Raw genomic sequence first — 5,367 nt, 5'->3', positions numbered from 1 at the left:
GACTCGTCCTGGATTAACTTGCTCCAGACGGTGCAACAAACCTTTGGCGCTCGTCGTCGGACCTGGGGATGCTCCTAGAAAGTGTGTGCTCCGATGAGTCGAGAAAACTTTGGAAGGTCCTACAAAACACCTACTCATAGAGGCCTACATGGATGCATGAAGCACAGCAACTACGAGCAAGTCACACACCTAAAATATATGTCTTCCTAGAAAGTGGAACCCATCCTTTTAGTCTACAAAACATTTTCAAAAAGCGTCTCAAATATTATAATTTGATATATCATAATTCTCATGCTATGTACATAAGCGATTTTCTCTTATACTAAAGACACACAGCAATCCCGAAAGGCATCACTAGTACGTGAAGCGTAAAGCATAAGAATATTCACGAGGCGTGCCGGTGGTCACTGAAGATAGGAGCTACTCTGACACGCAGCATGTGACTATCAAGTAAGCTTATATAGCCAACTATGTCTGACTAATCTTTCCCTTTCTCTCTTTTTTCTTTGTAACAATTAAACATATCACCTTCCTTACACTGTTGGCAGTCATGTAACTCATATGAATTAGTTCCCCTTAGCAGGTGTTTGGATAAAGTATCTTGTGTGTGAGGATGTACTTATAGATAACAACCCCTGTGGCAAGTTGAGCCACGAATAACTCCTTTTCTCCTTGATCACTATCTCAAATGTGTCTCTGGCGTTGGTTTCCTCATACGACTGTACCTGCTTGCTTTGCACCTCTTATGAATTACCTTCTCTTGACAGCTTTTTTCTTGACTTGTGAAGATGTACGTGTAGATAATTGTGTATTTTCTTTACTCTTCCTTGAGAAATGAATAGTTTCTTTTCACCACGATCTCGAGCGTGACTCCACCATTGGTTTCCCATGTAGCCGAAGGCGGGATAATAAATGTCTAATCGACGTCTAAATTTGGACGACTGACAGGTCTAGTAGATGTCTCCCAATAGCCTTAATGTCTAGGGCAGTTCATCTAGCCTTCCTCTAGCATAGCTAAGGTTACGCCACCTAGACGTCTCAACTTAGACATCTAACGTCTACCCCTAGCCCAACTTTAGACCTTTTATATACCAGGCTGAGGTGGCTTCTAGCCCTGTACTAGCCCTTAATTAGCCATAATGTCTAGGATTATACCTTCATTAGCCCTTACTTACACCACACCTAAAAGCTTTTCTGTATGCGTATACTGTTTCAGGAATGTGTGCTGTGCGTGTAAAAGTGACATGAAGTAGCTCACACATGAAGCACATTTTGACAAAACTTTATTTTAAGTAAAGGTAAAACACTTCTAAAGTCACCAGCGTATGCACCTTACGTTCGCGGAGCACTGCGACAAGACAGTGATGGTACGGCTATTATAAAGGGCTAGACAATGGCTAGATAGTAATGTTCATAATATCACAACGCATATTGGTGAACTTCTAGAAATAATATTGCCAGTCCAAAATGTAAAATATCAAGCTCAAATAATTTACGAACAAATTTCAATAGATACTGAGCGTCCAAAAGAGCTGCCGAATGTACTACCTTTTTAGTAGCATGCCTGCAGCTTAGTGCCTTCCAGGTGGCATACAGAAAGCCATTGACTAGATGGTAATGCTATGTTCATAACACCACAGCCCAATATTTGTCAGTTGAAAATTCTTATGTTCAGCTGACAAATATTCTACTAATGTAAATTAACCCTTTGAAAAAACGACACCAGGCAATCTTTAGGGGTCATGCATTCGCCAAATGATCCAAACGACCTGGTCGCATACCTGCCAACCTGACAAACTCAAAATTCGGGAGTCTGCCTGCTGTGCAACTGGGGAGAGGAGACACATTAATCGTGTGCATTTGAAATAGTATTGCCACTCTGTTGCAATTCCGCTATGTCATAAGTAGCCACTATCGGGAGGAGCTGCGAGGCGCTATCGTTGCTTCCGTCAACCGCAACTGCGAAGATTCATCATTTCAGGACACTGCATTTCGTGCAGCCGCACCCATTTCAGCGATGGTGCCAGAGGTCTACGTTCTTCCACACCTGTAGCCCTTCGCTCCTTCCCAATTTGGGAATATCTTCTGGAACAGCGATCACACGTGGTCGCTTATACTCTGCGACTCGTTGTGTTCAACAAGAAAACCTGCGAAAAGGCACGTACAGATATTTCTTCTGTTTGGAGAGCGCGATCGGTGGAGAAGAAACTACTGTACCAGAGTGGACTGACGATAGGACAATAGCACACCTTTCGAGAAACGCTGACAGAACGAAACACGCTATCTGCCGCAACCTCCAGCCATGGATGGTCATGCCGCGAAACACATGTTATGGGCTGTCTAATTCTCCAGGAATACGTTCCCGCAGCACTTAAAGGAAAATTACAGAATAAAAGCCCGGGTCCCCAATTTTCCGGGAGTGGTCCGTACTGTCGGGAGACTGAACGAAATGCAGGAGAGTTGAGAGGTATGTGCCCGACACCCCCTCAGTTGTCTTTAGGTGGTGGTGGTGGTGATAGGGCTTGCCGTTGTCGGCCTCACGTATGTGGGTCACGACTCACGCCCTGGGGGAATGTGCGTCCTGGGCCGACTTCTAAGGGACGTTGTCTTTAAAAAATACCATAGATAATCCGTCCTACCAATAAGCATTTACCAAAGAGTTGGCGAAAAATATTTAACTTTTCTTCAGTTTCGAGAACTCAAAATTTACACAAATTACGCAAACCATATTACGAAGGAAGAAGTCGAGAGGGCGGACTTGCCCTAATGCATAAATTTGCAGACGTCGTAACTGGAGAAAGATTCGACTTCGGGAAATGCCTATTTGTAGTCTGAAGTATTTTCTTTTGCATTCTTTATAAAGAACTGATGGGGGGGGGGGGCGTAGGACATTTGGATCATTCGACGTAGAATGACCCTGATGTAAATATGCGTCTGCAATTTGCTACCTAAATCCTCTGTGACGTCGGAACAGCAAGGTCGAAATTCATTCCTTTGCACTGCGCTTCTTTCACTTTCTTCAAATTAGTAGCAGTATCGAAGCGGCCTCAAATCACACAACGGCATTCACCTCATAATCAGATAGCCTCGTAATCGGAAAGTTGGCTTCACCTCATCATCGAAAACGGATTTGGGAAGGCAAGGCAGGCTGCCACAGCCGCACTAAACTAACCTAACCTATCACTAAACTAACCGAGTTTATGATGTCTCAGGTTAGTTTAGTGCGGCTGTGGCAGCTGCCTTGCCTTCCCAAATCGGTTTCGATAGGGGCGAGGCTAGCTGTCACAGCAACCACCCGAAACAGTAACCAATTACAACAGAAACTTGATTCAGCACCTACACGTCTTTGAAAGCATGCCCTTGATCATCAACACACGCGCCGCAATCAACAAAGCTTAAATTCATGGGCACGTATCTGCAATGTCCGACCAACGAATAACGACGACTAAACTTTTTCGTCAAGCAGTCAGATGCTCGACGATGGTGTTCTTCTGGCATTTCGTAGAATTGGGGACCCGTGATTTCCCGTCCAGTTTGCCTTTCTTGATCCAACGTCGGCGAGAACGAGTTTCATTACTCGCTCGCAACGACTCCATCCATGGCCTGCCGCTACGCACGAACTCAACCTGCAAGAAAGACCATTTCAAAACACATTGCTAGAACTGCATGTCGGTGTGAATGAGTCATCAATACATGTAACATACAGTTTGCACAGAGGGCGGTTAGTACCTGTCTCACCGCACTGCATCTTGCGATCTCCATGTCAGCATTCACGCCTGAAAGCAGAGCTAAAAGCACACACACACACAAAAATAGAACGAGAATGCCTGTCACTCACGGAAGCATATCCAATACATCGTCTACATACCTCGAAAACGGCTGAAATCCGCTAAACGAACCCCGGAATAGCATCAGATTCGGAACTAGCATCCAAATCAACCGCAAACTTAGACGTTCCACAACCGACAGATTAAACCACCACCAGCCACTGTAGTTCACACCGCTCAAACGCTTTCACGTACACGCTGTACAATGTTGCACAGATTGCAAAAACAATAGCTCGAAGTAAGAGCCTCATTGTTTGCTCACAAACATTTGAAATCACGCGAACTATTTTCAACGCTGAAGAGGTGGCCAGTGGAGTGCAGCTGAGCTTCCACAGTTTCGCCACGAAAACCACCGCCCCCCTTGACCACGTGATCATCCGTAACGAATCACGACAAAATAGCCGGAAAACGGCGCCAAAAAGCGCGCGCTGGCTGATCGAACTGCGCATGTGCGCTGAGTGCCATCTCCACACCCTCTCACTCATCTTCTCTCCCCCCCCCCCTGTTCCGAGCGCTTCGCCAGGCCATCTGCTAATATTATCGGGAAGCAGAAAATGAAAATCCAGAAGACAAAGGAATTCACATGTACAAATTTATTGACACGGTAAACATATACACAAGAAGCAACATTTGAATGCAAGTAAATCTACACGATTATTACAAAATACTGCAGAATAAACAGAGAATAGATAGTGCCGAGCAACAGAAAGCGTGACTATCATATTATACAATCCTTAAGGGAGCCTATCCGGTTTGGAGAAAGTAGATATTATTATACATATATATAGCACGTGATGAGTCGCATACGACTGTACCTGCTTGCTTTGCACCTCTTATGAATTACCTTCTCTTGACAGCTTTTTTCTTGACTTGTGAAGATGTACGTGTAGATAATTGTGTCTTTTCTTTACTCTTCCTTGAGAAATGAATAGTTTCTTTTCACCACGATCTCGAGCGTGACTCCACCATTGGTTTCCCATGTAGCCGAAGGTGGGATAATAAATGTCTAATCGACGTCTAAATTTGGACGACTGACAGGTCTAGTAGATGTCTCCCAATAGCATTAATGTCTAGGGCAGTTCATCTAGCCTTCCTCTAGCATAGCTAAGGTTACGCCACCTAGACGTCTCAACTTAGACATCTAACGTCTACCCCTAGCCCAACTTTAGACCTTTTATATACCAGGCTGAGGTGGCTTCTAGCCCTGTACTAGCCCTTAATTAGCCATAATGTCTAGGATTATACATTCATTAGCCCTTACTTACACCACACCTAAAAGCTTTTCTGTATGCGTATACTGTTTCATCCGCTTCATCCCAGCACAACTGTCGAATTTTCTGGTGACAGGGGCCACATGCTCGCGGATCGCAGGGCCACGAACAGCTGTCGGTGTCTGAATGAAAAAACAACAACAACAAGGGAACCTGTTAATAATATGGTAAACCCGGGCACAGGCAACGTTAATTGGCTGAATACGCTCTGTAAGACATGCCAGCGTTACGCGCCTAATGTCGACTAATGCCAAAATTGGAGGAGCCCT

General features: G+C 44.7%; 1 long non-coding RNA gene across 1 annotated transcript; it reads right to left on the bottom strand.

Annotated features, from left to right (window-relative positions):
- Positions 1 to 1,266: 1,266 nt before the first annotated feature.
- Positions 1,267 to 4,121, bottom strand: LOC135397867 (uncharacterized). The gene is made up of 2 exons (XR_010423819.1): positions 3,869 to 4,121; positions 1,267 to 3,626 (listed from the first exon to the last, which is right to left on the bottom strand). It is a non-coding gene; the product is annotated as an uncharacterized LOC135397867 (long non-coding RNA).
- Positions 4,122 to 5,367: the final 1,246 nt, after the last annotated feature.

Source organism: Ornithodoros turicata, chromosome 6, assembly GCF_037126465.1.
Source record: "Ornithodoros turicata isolate Travis chromosome 6, ASM3712646v1, whole genome shotgun sequence".
Lineage (NCBI taxonomy): Eukaryota > Metazoa > Arthropoda > Arachnida > Ixodida > Argasidae > Ornithodoros > Ornithodoros turicata.
This window is presented reverse-complemented; position numbering and strand designations above follow the sequence as displayed.